The 19,412-nt window shown below is 44.7% G+C and overlaps 1 long non-coding RNA gene across 1 annotated transcript; it reads right to left on the bottom strand.

Moving 5' to 3' along the window:
- Positions 1-17,008: 17,008 nt before the first annotated feature.
- On the bottom strand, positions 17,009-17,807 carry LOC120670950. Its single transcript, XR_005673455.1, has 2 exons — positions 17,720-17,807; positions 17,009-17,440 (listed from the first exon to the last, which is right to left on the bottom strand). It is a non-coding gene; the product is annotated as an uncharacterized LOC120670950 (long non-coding RNA).
- Positions 17,808-19,412: the final 1,605 nt, after the last annotated feature.

Raw genomic sequence — 19,412 nt, 5'->3', positions numbered from 1 at the left:
ATCAAGCTAGGTGGTCAGCGGAACGAAATGGATAGCTCAAAATTATTGCTAGTCTTGACGTCCGATCCAGTCATTTTTGCTGCAGCAGAAGTGGCGTAAATAAAATGCATGAGCTAGTTATTAGGCCATATGTATAAACAGCTAATACCTGCGTATGGCTGTGTAGCTTATTAACTTGCTGCTGCCTAGCTTGCAAGTAGAATGGAGAGCAGGGGCTCCTATTTATAGTCGGAGATGGACACGGAACTGAAGGAAGCACCACCATTATTCGCCACCTCTGGGTGCCATTGGGTGCGATGAACCTCGTACTTTTCTCCTCACAAGGTCACTGAAAAATGTTCGTTAACAAACATAGGGTGAATCTGGTGGCATACCTATCTATAATATTATCTTGCATATAGTTGAATCATAGCCTTGTCCATTCCACCGGATGTCTCCAACGCCCTCCCTTCCTGGAAGTGGTTGCTGAAGTTTCCAAACATAGATGATGAATAAATAAAGTATGATATGTACATCGGCACCACTTGGTTATTTTGTGTAGCAACTGTTATGACTGGTAGCGATGCTAATAATAATAAGCGATACAATAATCCGATCCCAAAGCCATAATATCTGTATGAAGCCAGCAGGGTGCGCCATTGCGCATGGTAGGATCAGATCATGATGGAGTAGTTTTTTGTTTCGTGGGATCATATTAATATATAGATTGTTGTCATAGTCTGCATTAATAGATTCTTGTCAAGCCACGTAAGCTGTCATATTAATCCATGAACTAACAGACGCAAGAAGGTAGGTTTCAACGAGATCTACATCACATTGCAGGTTTTCCTATTCAGTGTAATGGACCCATCGGCAACTCATTATCGCTACCATATGCATAAAGATCCCCATCAAGCTGGAGAAGTGGAGGACTTATGTTGGACCTTGTGGCTTACAAGGAACGAGGTGGTTTTTGACAAATGAACACCTAAATCTCTCTCGCAGGTTTTGTTCAGGCAGGTTTTGTTCTGGGAAACTCACTGGCTTCGGATGTCGACGCAATTACAGCGTCATGAGGAGCGGAGGGATGCTCTCATTCATACAGCTGCCCTCCTTGAAGCCTTATAGTTCTTGGGATCGAATGGATGGTTATCAACGGTAGCGTTTGGTTTCACTTCCACCAATGGGATGGTAACGGTAATATGTAACTAGATACCCACCACAGTCACACGGAACGTGTGGTGCGATATATAGCCACGATCCGCGTTACGGGATCTTTCGTTCCGGATCGGGATCGACGCGGTACGTACGACGGGTCAATGCCTGGAATGGTACTTGGGACGTCGTTCTTTTAGTCGCGGGTACTTGCGGCGAGCACAGGGCGGCGGCATGGCCGGCGGGCGCAGAGGCGGAGGATGTTGGAGACGGCAGCGTCCGGGCTTCCAAGGTGGGTGCGCGTGGGAGGTGAGCGCTGGGGCATGGCTGCGATGGGCGCGTGGGGCAGCAGCACGGAAGCGTCACACAGATTGCGCGGCGGCCAAAGCGAGCGTGCGTCAAGCATCGAGTGGCACAGGGATGGGAGGGGAGGTGAGGAAGCAGTGGAAGGCAAGGGTCGATCTTTTTTTGGGGCACCACTGGAGAGCAAATGTATTATGGGCTGAATGGGTCTTAAATGGGCTATATTTACAATTCTAGAAACTTGGCCTCATCAACTGATTCAATATAATATGCACGTTAATTTTATCCCTAGCTCAATTAAATCTAAAAATCATAATAATATAAATGCTTATGTAAATAATTCTACCTTGGGATCACAATCCTCATTTTATATCTACGTTCCAGGTCATTCCAATTATCTAAGGATCAAGTTTCACTTTTGGATCCCATCGTCCCGAAGGGGTATACCCCTCTATGAACCGGGACTTAGAATTGATGATCCACGTTACACATTACTCACCTAAGTACCGGGAACTTTTGTCACCGTGGATACCACCTCTATCTGTTAGATCAGTAACCATTCCCACATTTTGTTTGGTTGCCTTGGGAAAAGTAGTTAGTTCCTTTTCTGTGTGTTGGAATTTGGATGGGAACTAACGCTTAGAATATAACCATAGTCAGAATCAAAGTTACAGGGCAACAGGCTCCTGATTCCATTGAAGAAGAAGAAGATGAAGGTTTGGTAGCCAATGGAGCTTGGTGAGTTTTGATATTTGGAAGCCACTTATTTGTAGTGGCTTGAAGAGGAGCTGAATCGGCTGGAGGGAAGGGAATCATCTCACCTCCGAAATTAATGAAAAATTGGATCAGAGTGAAAAGACGGATGGTAAACTGTCGCATTTTGAGTGTATGGCTGGAGAGATAAGAGGCCAAGGGCAAAGAAGAGTTTTTACATGTTGATGGCACGGGACACGAGGAGTTGGTTGGGTAAAATGCTATTGTTACCCATGCGAGTAAAAGGGAACCCTCTGGACAGAGTTTTGGAGCAAAATTAGATTTCACTCTGAAACTGGGGGCATGTGTTGACACCATTTTTTGTCACGTGTCAATCTCTGGGCGCGCGCGGAGTTTGCAGCCATGGGCTGATGCAAAAGAAAGGGTATAGAAAGCATATTAGGCCAATGGGCTGAAACAAGGATGTTGTGGCCGATGGAGCTGAAGATAAGCTTGCAATGATATCAGCAAAATTATCATCTTGAATTTAGGTTTTGGTCAGTTTTAGAAAGTTTGTTTTCCTGTGAGTCATGTTGTAATCAAGTCGTAATCGACAAGGGGTCTAGGTTTAGGCTATAAATAGTAGACCTCCAACATTTCTAAACTTTGATCAACCACATTCAATACATACATTTGTTGCATCCACTTTTCATGTCGGCGGTTTCGCCAAAACCCTAGTTGTAGTAGCTTTTTTCTCTTTACAATATCTTCTCAGCAAGCAGGGCTGCATCCTCCCGACTCCGATTTGCTGGTCAAGGTTGCATAGATAGGTCAAGGTTGATGGCGCATCACTTCTTCCTCTGTCTATAGCACTCAAGTTATCGAATACATTAGATCATAGGTTTACAGCGCATCGCTTTTACCTAGATCTGATTTATTCACAATTTCTTATGAAAGTTATCGGTAGCTGCTTAGACCTTGCTAAGTTAATCTATTTAATCTAGTCTATTTTATATTTTTACCACAATTTATCCAGCTTAGATCTACTTTGATTGGCTTCCACCCGTGATCCGATCACGCAGGCCGATTGGATCTAGATCTAGGTGTTGTTCCTAAGCTATGTTGCTTTAAAGGTAACTTGCTCTCCCCGATCGGCTGGACGATAGCATATTGTTGAAATGCATCATCAATATCGGGTGTCTAGCCGATAGCCCCAGAATTTAATGTTTACTTCTCTTTCCAATTCAGGTCAAATTGACTGGCACGCTAGCGCACACCACACACGCGGTGATTTGAGTTTGGTACTTTGGAGTGAAGCAGATCTCTCCAGCCTTAGCGTACGTGGAGCACGGAGATCCGACCTGCGGATTTTTGTGTCAACAGTTGCACATGTTCAATATACTATGATGCTAATCTAGAAACCTATCCATAAATGAAATCTGACCAAGACTTGATGGCAATGTTTGAGAAACACTCTATGTCCAAGGTTCTGTAGATGTTCATTATATATTGTGATCACTGTGAACCATATGAACCAATAAGTGAACGACATGGTCATGTGCAAAAGAAAGATAACAGCAACATAGAACAAGATGACCATAACTACCTCCGCAACCCGTTTGGAGAGAATGAACGTGTCGGTATTGATGAGGTCTTGTACCTAGAGGATGCACCTGTCCATGTGGTTGCTTGCTGCAATAAATAGAATGACAAGGGCTAATTCCAGGGAGTAAAGCCGCTGCCGGCCGCCTGCCAAATGCCAATGCCTCCTAGGTCACCTGCTACTCTGCTGACGGCAGCCCCATGCATGGCTACCCGCTCCAGCCAGCCGCCCGCAACCGTTGGATCCATCCCTAGTGTTGACACAAATATTGGTCAACACATGAGAGCACTCGAGCATGCGGATCACAAAGGGACTAAAGGGCAGTGAGGCCGCGCAGACTGGTCATATTAGTTGAACAAACTGGTTAGACCGATTTCCTAGGGTTTCGCCAGAATCGATCGTCTTGAGGGATAACTATAACGCTTACATGGTGAAGGACAGCGAGATTTATGAGCAAACCAGCAAAGGATAACCAACGCACCTATGTGACAAAGAACGACTAGTTTACGAGCAAACTATCAAAGGTTGTCGAAGCTCTCGCTCGGGAGGGACCTGTTTGGGCGTGAATGTCGCTGAACGTGCCCTAGGTTGACCAGCAAGCCTTAGGATGCCATCAATGGTCGTGGAGATCACAGATGTACAATATCGAGAGGTTGGAAAAGAGAACTATGGGTTTAAGGGATAAAAAGTAGATGCATACTTAATTTGTTCGATTGGGTGTGTGTCAATAGGCCATAGCCCTTTATACTAATACGGTGGGGAGGTCCGTACCCATTAGGAGTCGAAACCCTTGCAAATCTCGTGTCAAAATGCAACTCCTGTCTCGGATTGGCCTGTTTAGACCGGTCTGACTGCTCCCGAACCGATCTGACCGGTCAGAATCAGGTGGCTTTACCCCTATTTGTCTTAGAATGTTCTGATCTAAGTTTTTTGGAGCACCCTTGATCAAAACCGGTCTGACCTGTTTCTCCAGGACAGTGGGGATAACCAGCTGTTGTTCCGATTGGGAAAACTTTCTTGCCCCCAGTGCCCCTTGAAGAATTATTAAGCTCATCGACCTCACGAATATCATCACTTTGTAAATCATGGACGATGCCCTTATCATCATTCAAGGAGTTAGAGGTCTCCTTTCACCGATATTTTCATTGTTACATAAACTGGCCCATGCTGGCCAATTTTGTAACTTCTTGTCATCAAGACTAATTGATTTCAATTGGTTGTTCTCTTGTGCATGAGCAAATTTCAATCACCTGGAGTTAATGGCAAATTGTATAATTTGGCGAAATATATTACAATTCTGAAACTGCGATCAAATGAATTATGCCATTTGCAATACTCTTGCTCCTTTGCATCAAGAGATGACAGCAAGACTTTGTGATCAAAAGGTTTAATAAAATTATTCTCTAGCAATATATCAAATAAATCATCATACAAAGTCAAATCAAAAGTATATTTTATTTTCTCTAATCGATGTTCTTGTGGTGAAGGTTTTAAGGCCGAGCAAACGAATGGTTCAGATTTCTAATCGATCCATTTGGCTATATCTTTCTTTATGCTTCTCATATCCGATGCTTTAGAGCTTATCACTATATCATCATCGGATTTCACAATGCTTTTTGTTTTGATTTCTTGTTTTTAATTCCAGAATGACCACAAGTAAACCATGTAGAGAAAATTTTTGGCAATGATGACGGAGCAAGTTTAAATGGCAAAATATTATTATTATCGGTCTTTCTAATTTTAACAATGCATTGGTCGAGTAAATTACCTTCCTCAATCGATCTTCTAGGATTACTCATAATCATATCACTAGTAGATGTATTGACTGAAATCATATGATTTGATTGGGAATTAAATAATTTACTTGTGCAGCATACCTTGTCAAATATATTGGAGGGGCGAGGAACCTTGATGTGAATGATATCCTTCCTTTCCTCCTGATGACCACCTACACTTTCTGCAGGAATCGGTCTGACCGGTCTACCTGACCCGGCCTGACCGGTTGTTCCAGGGAGACCGGAGAATATTGAATGTTGGCTTGTCAACGCCTTCTCATTGCTCCTGAGGTCATGGTCTCCAATATCTTGATGCCTATTACTGACCGAACTCTGTTCATTGATAATTTGTTGTTCACTATTGAACTTGACAAGGCTAGTTATGGATATGGGTCCTTTAGCTCCTGAAAAATCAAGCATTGCTATTTTATTAGATGTGTCATACTTTTGTACAGCTAGATTTGTCTCTTTTGATACAATGGATTCAGAACTATCTTTATTCAACTCGACTCTCATCATAACCGAATTGTTATACATATCCGAATTATTCTCTCCCACTATCAGCCAAAGAAGTAATCAGCTTTTTAATTGCATCTTATTTTTTTGCATATATAATTAATGAATAGCAACTCCATTATTTGAACAAGACCTTGATCTGTTTCTTGAAAACAAGACTTGTACAATCTTGCTTGTGTCTCTACAAATTTGTGGAGATGTATGTGAACTCGCTGAATTCTCATTGATTCGGCTGTAAGTATTGGAAATATTTGGAGCCAGAATAAGTGTATTAGCATTAGCATATGGTGCTGAATTTATAGATGCAATCTCCACTCTAGTAATATGTTGTGCAGCATAAAATGATTGTAAATAATTGGCCGGATTGCTAAAATCAACATGACCAATTTTCTCATTCATCGGCATGCTCTGAGATGGAGTCAAACATTGTGAATTTCTTGCCGATGAATAAATATGTGAAACACCTTACTGAATAGTGTTAAAATTATTAGCACTTAATGTCTCATATAGATTAGTCGAACTCACCATGTTAGTTTGGCCTTAATGTATCGGCATGTGAACTTGTTCCGCTGCCGATATATGAAAAGGTGTTTGTTCTATGTTGCTAGTAGTATGAAAATTCAATATTATCTGACATAGATTGTTGCATGTAAGTTTTAGAATTATAAGTAACATAATTAAAACCATCTGAATAATTACTAGCCAATGCAATATGTATACCACTATTATGACTAGCAACATCAACATGAGGGGTCATGGCACATGCAAAATAATTATTAGGAACATGGGGTGTATTTGCAAGTTGTACCTCAGGTGTGGTGTAGTAATATTGTTGTGGAAAATAAGAATGCCCCGCTATGGACACTTCTTAGTAGCTCGTGATGCTTTTGGTCTTGTGATCATTAAATTTTAGATATCCTTGATAATCCAAGCAATCAATCAATGACCAATAATTTGCTGCTGCTTTTGATCTTCGTTGTGCAGCAGCAAGCAAAGTAAAATGCAATCGACTAGAGCAGCCTGATGCAATACCACAAGTGTCAATGCAATCGACCTAAAGACCAGATGCAATATTGACGGCGAATCAAGATAGTACATCAATTGACACAAGGATAGGGGAAAAAAAGGATGCTTCAAGAACTAGAATTATCTTCCACAATAGTCGCCAAAATATGTTGATGCGAATTTCGGTCAACACAAAACCACTCGAGCGTGCGGGTAGCAAATGGACCGAAGGGCAGCGAGGCTGCGCAGACCGGTTGAACAAACCAGTCAGACCGGTTTTCTATGATTTCGTCGAAATCGGTCGTCTCGAGGGATAATTATCATGCTTAAGTGGTGAAGGATGACGAGGTTTACGAGCAAATTAGCAAAGGATAACCAACGCGATTACACCACAAAAAATGACTATTTTATGAGCAAACTAGCAAAGTCCATCATCGAACCTCTCACCCCGGGAGGGACCCGCCAGGGTGTGAACGTTGCCGGATGTGCCCTAGGTTGTCCAGCATGCCTTAGACGCCATCAATGGTCATGGAGATCATAGATGAACAGCATGGGAAGGATGAAAAAGAGAATTAGGGTTTAAGGATAAAAAGTAGATGCATAGTTGATTGTTCGATTAGGTGTGTCTCAATCTGCCAAAGCCCTTTGTATTTATAGGGTAGGGATCTCTATATCTATTAGGAGTCGAAACCCTTACTAATCTCGTGTCAAATACAACTCCTATTTTGGATTGGCATGTTAGACCGGTCTGACTGGGTCTGACCGCCCTGGACCGGTCTGACCAGTTAGACTCAGGTGTAGGTTTTCCAGGAGGCATAATTTTCTCATCCGGACTCCAAATTGGATGTTCTATATATAAATTTCGATCGTCTCAACGAGATCTACATAATAGTGCAGTCCAATTGGAAGTTTCACAATTTTACCCAGACCTGTCTGACCAGTTTGAATGACAGATCTAGCCGATTTGCCTAAATTGTCTAGCAAATCTAAATTGTGCCAATTTTAGATGTCAACACCTAGCAGCCTGGGCCGCCGAGTCATCGGACGCCTCCTCCAATTGAAGAAGCAGCAGCAGCACCGTGCACTACCGGACTCGCCTCCTTTGCCATGAGCCAAAGCCACACGGCAAAGGCCGAAATCCACACGGCATAGGTTTTGTCGTGTGTTGCACACGGCAAAGCCCTCACGGCATACAAGCGTCGGCAAAGAGTACCTGCCGTGTGTCGTTTCTCGGGCACACGGCAAAAATTTGCCGTGTGTTGTTTTGGCTCATGGCAAAGGCAATATGAAAACAACAACAAAAACCTTTGAAAAATTTGCAAAAAGCGGCAAACAGGATTCGAACCCACAACCTCCCCTTCATGTGTAATCTTCTCTACCACCGCACCACACTCTCAATTATATCTATACTATATTTTCTTTCCCACATATTATACTAAACCGAGTGTAAATTGCTTGTTTGAGGTCCTAAACGAATTCAAATTAAAAGTTGTCAAGTACAAAATTTCATAACTTTTCGAGATCTACAACTTTCATTTTGATAGTTTCTCCATCTGAAATTGTTTACAAAATTTATTACTTCGCCGTGTGCCTAAATAAAACACATGGCAAAGTATGTCTTTGGCGTGTGAAAAAAGCACACTGCGTGTGCCAAAAAGAAGCACACGACAAAACATGACTTTGCGTTCTTTGCCATGTGTCCGATAGAAACTACACGGCAAACTATCGGGCACACGGTAAATACGCATTTTCCGTAGTGGTGCCAGCTGAGCCCGAGCAGCCATTCATCAAGAGGCTGCTCAGCTGTAGCTGCGCCATCTAGTTGGGAATACCGTGGATTAGGATAAGAGATACAGTGTGCATACACGAGGAAGAGACAAAGCCGAACATTCGATCCCGCACAACGAAATGTGAACTCTCGTGTTTTCACGCCTGGCAGACCTTTTAAGTCACGGGCAGCATAAATAGTACACAGCATTTTTATATTTTGTAGACCATGTTGGAGTAATGGGCTTGGCCCATTTATTCTAAAGCATTAAAAGAATTTAAAGCCCACTATTAATGCTAAGAAATCAATGCTTAATTCCGTACCGGGAATTGAGGAGGATCTCAACCGACTTAAAAGGGGGGCTTCGTGTACACCACTTGTGAAGCCGGTAAGAGGAGGACGGTGAACCACACGCGCGCGCTCGCTCGCCTCGCCGGGCCGGGCCGTGGCCGAGGCGCGGCCGGACGGGCGGTGCGCGTGCGCGGCCGGACGGGACGTGTAGGTGCGGTGCGGTGCGGTGCGGCGAGGCGCGATGTGATGTGATGGCTATTTTGCCGTTGACAGCAATTAATCGTGCGATTAAACGTGCAATTAAATCTGTAATTAATGGCCATAACCGCATCACCTAAATGACTCTGATGGTGTCCAGGTTCAACGATCCTGAGCACCTGAGTCACTATATAAGGAGTGCCATTCCCCTCATCCATTCTGCACCAGAGCACACCTAAATGACTCTGATGGTGTCCAGGTTCAACGATCCTGAGCACCTGAGTCACTATATAAGGAGTGTCATTCCCCTCATCCATTCTGCACCAGAGCACTGAGGCAACTCGGCTCCTCTCTTCTCCCTCTCCAGTTGCAACAACTAAGTTCCCCAACGCTAATTTCTGCGCGCACAGAACGTTGACAGCAATTAATCGTGCGATTAAACGTGCAATTAAATCTGTAATTAATGGCCATAACCGCATCACCTAAATGACTCTGATGGTGTCCAGGTTCAACGATCCTGAGCACCTGAGTCACTATATAAGGAGTGCCATTCCCCTCATCCATTCTGCACCAGAGCACTGAGGCAACTCGGCTCCTCTCTTCTCCCTCTCCAGTTGCAACAACTGAGTTCCCCAACGCTAATTTCTGCGCGCACAGAATTAGCGTGAGCAGGCCTCCGAAACCTTGCTCGCCTTGAGATCCTACACGGGATAGGCGGGCAATCAGGTTTTTGGGTAACGCTTTAGCGTGACTGCACAAAAATACTAAGGCTTTGCCCGATTGAACGACTACTTCCTAGTGGACGAGCCGAACGACTACGTCGACTACATTCTGGTGGCCGAACGACTACGTCGACTACATCTTGGTGACCGTTCGCGGGACTGCACTGCGAACTTCTTCCTGCACCGATTTAGTTCGACTACTTCGACTGAGGCCAACCGAGTAGATGTCTACTCCAGTTGGTAACAGCGCAGCCAATGCCTCCGGCAACGGCCCCGCTTCAGGGTACTCCCTGAAACTTTGGTTATTTATATTGTTTATGCTTATATGTGTGATAAGTATAAACATGTTCACATGTTTTATTTTACTCCTTAAAGTCATAGAAATATTACTAGTTTATACATTTAATTTTGGAATTAAATTGTGCCCGAAATTGCCTAAATTTCTAACAATCCAAAAACCTGATTGTGTTAATAGGCTTTCGGTATCTAGCTTTGCTGCATCAATCAAACCACCACCTTTTGATGGTTCAAATTACAAACGTTGGCAAGAGCGGCTTATACTGTGGTTAACACTATCGAGAGTAATCCATGTGAAAGAGGGTAAGCCTGAACAATTCTCTCCAGAGGAAGGGAGTGCGTTCGATGAGGCTGATATCCTCTTTCGAGGCTTGATCATTAGTGTTCTCGGTGATAACCTGGTGGATTCTTATATCCAGCTGCCAACTGGCAAAGCATTGTGGGATGCTCTTGAGGCTCAATATGGAGTATCTGACGCCGGGAGTGAGTTGTATATCATGGAGCAGTTCCTTGAGTACAGGATGGTCGAAGACCGTTCTGTAGTGGAACAGGCTCATGAAATACATACTCTGGCAAAAGATCTCAAAAATTGCAGCAAAGAGTCCCCATGTGTGTTACCCAATAAGTTTGTGGCTGGAGGTATAATCTCTAAGCTGCCACCTTCTTGGAGGGACTTTGCTACTTCTCTAAAACACAAGAGACAGGAGTTCACAATAGATGGACTCATAGGGACTCTTGATGTTGAGGAGAAGGCGAGAGCAAAGGACATACGTGGGAAAGGAGTTGTTGGTGCTTGAAGTGCCAATCTTGTTCAGAAGAACAACTCCCACAAGAATAAGAAAAAGCCACCGCAGAACCAACCAAAGACTAAGAAGACAACCACTTTTAAGAAGAAAAAGAAGACGGGAGCTTGCTATGTGTGCGCTAGTACGGATCACTTTGCTGCAAAGTGTCCGAACCGCAAAGGCAACGACTCCGCCAACATGGTTATTAGCGAGCCTGGAGGAACTTCGGGGTACGGTAATTTATTACCTACTGTTCTTTCAGTCTTTGGTTCACCCGAGTGGTGGGTTGACACTGGTGCTAATATTCATGTTTGTGCTGATGCTTCTTTGTTCTCTTCTTACCAGACCGGCGGGACTTCCTCCTTGCTGATGGGGAACGGATCACATGCGCGTGTTCTTGGTGTTGGTACGGTAAATCTGAAGTTTACTTCGGGGAAGACCGTGCAGCTGAAGAACGTGCAGCATGTCCCCACTATCAAGAAGAATTTAGTCAGCGGCTCTCTACTGTGTAGAGATGGTTTCAAATTAGTCTTTGAGTCCAATAAATGTATCTTGTCTAAGTTTGGTACTTTTGTTGGAAAAGGTTATGAAAGCGGAGGCTTGTTCCGTCTTTCTTTGTCAGATGTTTGTAATAAAATTGCATACAATGTTATTAACGTTGATGAAACAAATGTTTGGCATTCGAGGCTTTGTCACGTTAATTTTGGTTGTATGATGCGCTTAGCTAATTTGAGCTTAATTCCAAAGTTCACTTTTGTCAAAAATTCTAAGTGTCATGTATGTGTTGAATCAAAACAAACTCGTAAGCCTCATAAGACCGCGGAGGCAAGGAGCTTGGCACCCTTAGAATTAATTCATTCCGATTTGTGCGAAATGAATGGAGTGTTGACAAAAGGTGGTAAAAAATATTTCATGACTTTGATTGATGATAGTACTAGATTTTGTTACATCTATTTGTTGAAGTCAAAAGATGAAGCTTTACACTACTTTAAAATCTATAAAGCTGAAGTAGAAAACCAACTTGAGAGAAAGATCAAAAGAGTTAGGTCAGATCGTGGTGGCGAGTATTTCTCAAATTTATTTACTTTATTCTGCGAGGAACATGGTATTATTCATGAGAGGACGCCTCCCTATTCACCTCAGTCAAATGGGGTTGCCGAAAGAAAGAACCGCACTCTAACGGATTTGGTTAACGCCATGTTAAATACAGCGGGACTTTCCAAGGAATGGTGGGGTGAGGCTATATTGACTGCATGTCATGTCCTAAACCGTGTTCCTACAAAGAATAAAGAGATAACTCCATTCGAAGAATGGGAGAAGAAAAGGCCAACACTGTCATACTTACGTACATGGGGTTGTTTGGCAAAAGTGAGTGTGCCAATAACCAAAAAACGTAAGCTTGGACCTAAAACTGTGGATTGTATCTTTCTAGGTTATGCTATTCACAGCGTTGGATATAGATTTTTAATAGTGAAATCTGGAGTACCTGACATGCATGTTGGTACTATAATGGAGTCCAGAGATGCTACATTTTTTGAAAACATTTTTCTCATGAGAGATGAAACAAGTTCATCTAGGCAAGAGTTCATCGAGGATGATGGCTCCGCTGAGCCGATAGAACACAATGAACATACACTTGTAGAAAATCCTGAGGAGGATAACAATGATGCTCCGAGAAAGAGCAAGAGACAAAGGACTGTAAAGTCTTTTGGTGATGATTTCATTGTATACCTCATAAATGATACACCCAGAACCATTGAAGAGGCATATTCATCTCCTGATGCTGACTATTGGAAGGAAGCAGTAAGGAGTGAGATGGATTCTATCATGTCTAATGGAACCTGGGAGGTCGTTGAACGTCCTTATGGATGTAAACCGGTTGGATGCAAGTGGGTATTCAAGAAAAAGCTTAGGCCAGATGGTACTATTGAAAAGTACAAGGCTAGGCTTGTGGCCAAGGGTTATACCCAAAAAGAAGGAGAAGATTTCTTTGACACTTATTCACCAGTTGCCCGATTGACCACAATTCGAGTGTTACTTTCCCTGGCAACCTCTTATGTTCTTCTCGTTCATCAGATGGACGTTAAGACGGCTTTCCTCAATGGAGAGTTAGAAGAGGAGATCTATATGGATCAGCCGGATGGGTTTGTATCAAAGGATCAAGAAGGAATGGTTTGTAAGTTGTTAAAATCTTTATATGGTCTCAAGCAAGCGCCTAAGCAGTGGCATGAAAAGTTTGATAGAACTTTGACCTCTGTCGGTTTTGTTGTGAACGAAGCTGACAGATGTGTGTACTATCGCTATGGTGGGGCTGAAGGAGTGATTTTGTGCTTGTATGTGGATGACATACTGATCTTTGGCACTAGCCTTAATGTGATTAAGGAAATCAAAGAGTTTTTATCTCAAAATTTTGAGATGAAGGATCTGGGAGAAGCTGATGTTATCCTTAATATAAAACTGGTAAAAGAGATCAATGGTGGGGTGATTCTTACACAGTCTCACTATGTGGAGAAGGTGTTAAGTCGCTTTGGTTATAGCGACTATAAACCTGTCTCAACACCATATGATGCCAGTTTAATTCTTAGAAAGAACAAAAGGATAATGCGAGACCAGCTGAGATATTCTCAGATCATTGGTTCATTAATGTATTTAGCGAGCGCTACAAGACCTGACATCTCGTTTGCTGTAAGCAAACTGAGCCGGTTTGTTTCAAACCCGGGAGATGATCATTGGAAGGCTCTTGAAAGAGTAATGCGCTATCTGAAGGGGACAATGAACTATGGAATTCACTACACCGGGTACCCAAGGGTACTAGAAGGGTATAGTGATTCAAATTGGATTTCTGATGCTGATGAGATAAAGGCCACAAGTGGATATGTGTTTACACTTGGTGGTGGAGCTGTTTCCTGGAAGTCTTGCAAGCAGACCATCTTAACGAGGTCAACTATGGAAGCAGAACTCACAGCATTAGATACCGCCACTGTTGAGGCTGAGTGGCTTCGTGAGCTCCTTATGGACTTGCCGATAGTTGAAAAACCGTTACCGGCAATCCTAATGAACTGTGACAATCAAACGGTAATTGTCAAGGTGAATAGTTCAAAGGATAATATGAAGTCATCTAGACATGTAAAAAGGCTGTTGAAATCTGTCAGAAAATTGAGAAACTCCGGAGTTATAGCCCTGGACTATGTTCAGACGGCTAAAAATCTGGCAGATCAGTTTACAAAGGGTCTTTCACGAAATGTGATAGACAATGCATCTATGGAATTGGGCTTGAGACCCACGTGAGTCATTCTATAGTGGAAACCTGTCCTATGTGATCGGAGATCCCGTGAATTAGGATGGTGAAACAAACTAAAGTCTGACAGTGAGAAGAGAACCTTTGTAAAAATGGCTCATTCCGTGTATAAGATGCATTTCTCTTCTAATCTGTATGGCAGGTTGGTCTATACCTTAATGTGTGCCAGGTGGTTTCTTTTAAACAAATGAGTTGTTTTCTTGAAACAAAGATGTTGTCCTACAGAACATCTGAAAGGAACACACCTATATGAGTTTGACCACTGGTCATGGTCTATGAGAATTGGGTATTCTCTAGAAACTCATGAAGGGCCTGGAGTATGACTTATAAGCTCCAAACCGCAGGGATGCTTTTGCAGCCTAGTACCAGTGTAGAGCTCTGGTCAAACTTGTTTGCACAAAACTGGCAATTCAAGGCATAGTCCATTGCACAGTTGTGAATAAGTGTAGTCTTTGTCCTAGATGGAAGTTCAACTTAACAGTCTCTGTCGAATACTGGTATATCAATGAGGGAATGAGGGTATTTCTAGTGTGGCTTGAATTTCTTGGTGGGGATTGTTGGAGTAATGGGCTTGGCCCATTTATTCTAAAGCATTAAAAGAATTTAAAGCCCACTATTAATGCTAGGGAATCAATGCTTAATTCCGTACCGGGAATTGAGGAGAATCTCAACCGACTTAAAAGGTGGACTTCGTGTACACCACTTGTGAAGCCGGTAAGAGGAGGACGGTGAACCACACGCGCACGCGCGCTCGCTCGCCTCGCCGGGCCGGGCCGGGCCGGGCCGTGGCCGTGGCCGTGGCCGAGGCGAGGCGCGGCGCGGCGCGGCGCGGCCGGCCGGCCGGACGGGCGGTGCGCGTGCGCGTGCGCGTGCGCGGCCGGACGTGACGTGCAGGTGCGGTGCGGCGTGGTGCGATGTGATGGCTATTTTGCCGTTGACAGCAATTAATCGTGCGATTAAACGTGCAATTAAATCTGTAATTAATGGCCATAACCGCATCACCTAAATGACTCTGATGGTGTCCAGGTTCAACGATCCTGAGCACCTGAGTCACTATATAAGGAGTGCCATTCCCCTCATCCATTCTGCACCAGAGCACTGAGGCAACTCGGCTCCTCTCTTCTCCCTCTCCAGTTGCAACAACTGAGTTCCCCAACGCTAATTTCTGCGCGCACAGAATTAGCGTGAGCAGGCCTCCGAAACCTTGCTCGCCTTGAGATCCTGCACGGGATAGGCGGGTAATCAGGTTTTTGGGTAACGCTTTAGCGTGACTGCTCAAAAATACTAAGACTTTGCCCGATTGAACGACTACTTCCTGGTGGACGAGCCGAACGACTACGTCGACTACATTCTGGTGGCCGAACGACTACGTCGACTACATCTTGGTGACCGTTCGCGGGACTGCACTGCGAACTTCTTCCTGCACCGATTTAGTTCGACTACTTCGACTGAGACCAACCGAGTAGATGTCTACTCCAGTTGGTAACAGCGCAGCCAATGCCTCCGGCAACGGCCCCGCTTCAGGGTACTCCCTGAAACTTTGGTTATTTATATTGTTTATGCTTATATGTGTGATAAGTATAAACATGTTCACATGTTTTATTTTACTCCTTAAAGTCATAGAAATATTGCTAGTTTATACATTTAATTTTGGAATTAAATTGTGCCCGAAATTGCCTAAATTTCTAACAGACCACATATATGTAGTCGCGTAGGAAATTTGACATACCTTGCTAATTTTCTAAAGATTAAATGAATCTTACGTGAATTATTTAAATTAGTTCAAGTTTGAAGTACATGTGTCTCAGAACCACAATTGAATTTACAGAATATTTAAGGAAATATGTTCCACTTTAGATGATACCGAAAATATAAACGAAAGGTCGAAATCTTTGCTATGGATAATTCAAACTTGTATTTACAACTTTATGAAAAAATAATAATATAATAGTAATGCCTAAAATTGGTCAATATAGTACTTTTATAGATCAATAACCATGTCAAAAGATTTATATCATATTTAACTAAAATTAGAGTATACATGTTTCACAAAATAATATCTGATGGTGACCAGATAAAGAAGGTTTTATTGTTTCCTGGAGAAGATATGATGCGTGAGCAGTGCAGAGCAGAGCAGCAGCATCGTGAATCCAAATACACCCAGGCTGCCAGGCTGGGGCAGAAATTGAATCCGAGCCAGTGCTTCCGCTTCTTCTGCGGTGGAAAACGCTAGGGGGTCACACGGCTTAGGACAGGACAATACCATTGTTTTTAGAGTTGCTAGCTTTCTCCCAGCAATATTATATTCTTGGCAAGTCCATTGGATTAACCCGTCGTGTAGTGATAGTTTTTTTTGGTTAAGAGTATATAATTGCTAGACTTGTCCAAGCTCGATCGCCAACAAATCTGCTCTGGCTGTGTTCAGTTCCCTCAACTTTCTCCAAAATTTCCAAAATTCCCATCACATCGAATTATTAAATATACCAAAAGATGCATGTATAAAATATGAAATGTAGGTAAACAAAATAACTAATTTCACAGTTTAGATGTACATTTCAAGATAAATCTTTTGAGTCTAATTACCTCCATGGTAGGATAATATTTTTTTTTGACTGTCAACGGGGGGAGAGGATCCCCACCTGATTGTATTGCCAAATTGCCCCAAATGGCTGAATTCAGGAAAGTTTTACAGTTGGCGAACACTTGCCAAAAGTGTCACCCACTCAATTCCAACACCAAACACATTTTTAGCTTATCTAGCCATTATGCAGCCTCGCGCACCAGGCCGCCACTACCCAGCGGTCTTCTTGGCGTAGTCTATGTTTCCATAGCTCTACATCTGCTCGGCAGGCCCTCAGCGTCTCTTGAATCGTCGCTCTTTCTCCCCGAAACACCACATTGTTGCGGCGTTTCCACAGCTCCCAACAGCACAGCAAGATGAAGGTACTGAAGTGCTTCTCTGGCATCATCGCCTGTGGTCGAGAGATCCGTAGAAGCACGCTATCTGTGTCGCTCGATGAGATGTCCATTCCCAGTTCTTCCCAGAAGCGGGCTGCAAACTCGCATTGCAATAGTATATGGGCGGTAGTTTCAGTTGATTTTCCGGTAGGATAATATTTATCACAAACAAACGAAAAGTGTTACAGTGCTAATTTTGCAGAATTTTACATGATCTAAACACAGTCTCTCTCAATCTCTTCTCTACTACTAAAAGGTAATAGTGTCCTGATGGACATGTTTCTGCCAGCAGAACCATCACCCTGCCGCCACCGCCCCACCACACCGCCAATCATCATGCACCGTTCAAAATTTAAATCTCAGATCATATCACCTGTGCAGCCATCACCCCACGGGGGCCACCATCACCGCACGGAGACGAGGACCTCCGCCGCGCGGAGCTCAGTCGTCATCGCCTATCCATCTTCCCCTCCCACCCCACCCCCAACGCCCTTGCGTTCATCACCTGTGCAGCCATCACCCCACGGGGGCAACCATCACCGCACGGAGACGAGGACCTCCGCCGCGCGGAGCTCAGTCGTCATCGCCCAGCCTTACGGGAATCGCCAGTAAAAGAGCCCTCGATTATAATCTCAGTACAAATCCAAAAGAGGCTACATCAGAGCACAAATCGAATATCGAATAAATCACAGCATAAAATGAACAAAGTAAATAAATCAGAGCACAAATCGAATAAATCAAGCACGGGCGGTCCTGCTTGGAGAGGCTCCGGCGCTCCTGCTTGGGCGCGAGCACCCCGCTCGCTCAGAGCTCGGATTTGTGCACCGCCGCTCGCCCGCCCTTCCGGCCGTCGCTGCTCTCCCCATTGCCTGCCACACCACTCGAAACTCGGAGCTCCGCACCGCCGCACGCCTCGCCCGGCGCGCCGCAGCCCACCCTTCCGGCCGTCTCTTCCCCCACAGTCGCACGTTGCCGCCGTCACCCCCGGTCCCATCGCCCCACGCTTGCCGTCGTCGTCTCCTCGCTCAGTCACAGAGACAAAAAAATCCGAATTGAATGAAAAATATAAAAAGGATCTGTTCCAGCAAGCAACAAGAATAAGAAATTCCAAAGCTTAGCAAATAAAATTAAACCATATAAGCAAGCGTGAGATACTAGAACAATCCGTCCAAACAAGCACTGGATTGATGGGACGCATAAGAGAAAGATGCAAATCCACAAGACGAGATTGGTGCCGTCTCTCCCGTCGTCGCAATCCTCTTACCTCTATGGCTCCGTCGCTCACTCCCTGCCGGACGCTGACCCCTTCGCTTGGGAACCCACTGGATCCATTGCTGTTGGCAAGGCTTCAATCGCTGGATCCGGCATGGAGGGCTTGAGGGTGCTGCCGAGCGGGGGCGTGTGGGGCTGCGGCTCCGCGCCAGCATGAAGGGCCCGAGGGAGGGCGCTGCCGAGCCGGCACCCAAGCTCCCACCACACGCGCCACAGCCGGCAGCCCCGCCACCAGGCTGCTGTCGCCCGGCGCGGCAGCGCAACGAAGGAGCCGGCGTAGGCAGGGTGGGAGCAGGCGTCGCGGGGGGGGGGGGGGGGGGGGGGGGGACTTGGGGAGCGTGGAGCGCCTGTGGGCGGGCGGCGTCGGGGAAGAGAGTGCCTGCGAGGGAGGGAGACGGGAGGTGAAGAGGCGGCGGTGCCGCAGTCTGTCTGGGAGAGAAGGGATGCGGGCAGGGATGGTAGGGAGGTATGGTGGAGCTCTGATGGGTGGGCCGGGGTGGTGTTAGGTTGCGGTTTTTTATTTTTATATTTTTCATTTTCGTTTTTTATAAAAATATATTTTCATTTTCGAAATTTATATAAATATACCCCAGGCGCCCAGCTATCGGGTGGCCGGCACCTGGTCGCTCCGCTGCCTACCCCGGGCGCCCAGCTGTCGGGCGGCCGGCACCTGGTCGCCCCACTGCCGGACGGCAGAGACTTATCTATAAAAAATTTTATAAAAAAATTATGTTTCGGTCCCTGAAGGACCGGCCGCCCGGCAGCCGGTAGCTGCTTCTTGCTCTGCTCTGCTT

This window comes from Panicum virgatum, chromosome 4N, assembly GCF_016808335.1.
Source record: "Panicum virgatum strain AP13 chromosome 4N, P.virgatum_v5, whole genome shotgun sequence".
Taxonomy (NCBI): domain Eukaryota; kingdom Viridiplantae; phylum Streptophyta; class Magnoliopsida; order Poales; family Poaceae; genus Panicum; species Panicum virgatum.
The sequence above is the reverse complement of the archived record's forward strand: the minus strand, read 5'-3'. Positions and strand labels throughout refer to the sequence as shown.